The following is a 341-nucleotide window of genomic DNA, read 5'->3' on the forward strand; positions in this document are numbered from 1 at the left end:
AATTTTTTTTTTCTGTAGGCCATTTGCCTCCCTGTGGCACCGCTGACCTGAGAGCTTTTGACGGAGGGACATGGCTCAGGTGGGTGCTGTGAGCTGCCAGCGATGGGGATGGGTCTCAACCCCCCAGACCCCGCACAGTGATGTGCCACCCCGCGCCGGTCTTGCCACAGCAGGGTTCAGGAGGACAAGCTGAGCTTCCCGAGCCTCCCGCTGACCCCCTCCTGCTCTCAGCATCTGCTTCGGCCAGGGGCACTGGGGATCTTGGGGGTAGGACTGGTTCCCCTGCTCCCTATGGCCTTGGGAGCACGGAAGGGGCTATAGGGCTCGGGGTCGTCCGCGGA

Source organism: Buceros rhinoceros, unplaced genomic scaffold (assembly GCF_000710305.1).
Source record: "Buceros rhinoceros silvestris isolate BGI_N320 unplaced genomic scaffold, ASM71030v1 scaffold1954, whole genome shotgun sequence".
NCBI lineage: Eukaryota > Metazoa > Chordata > Aves > Bucerotiformes > Bucerotidae > Buceros > Buceros rhinoceros.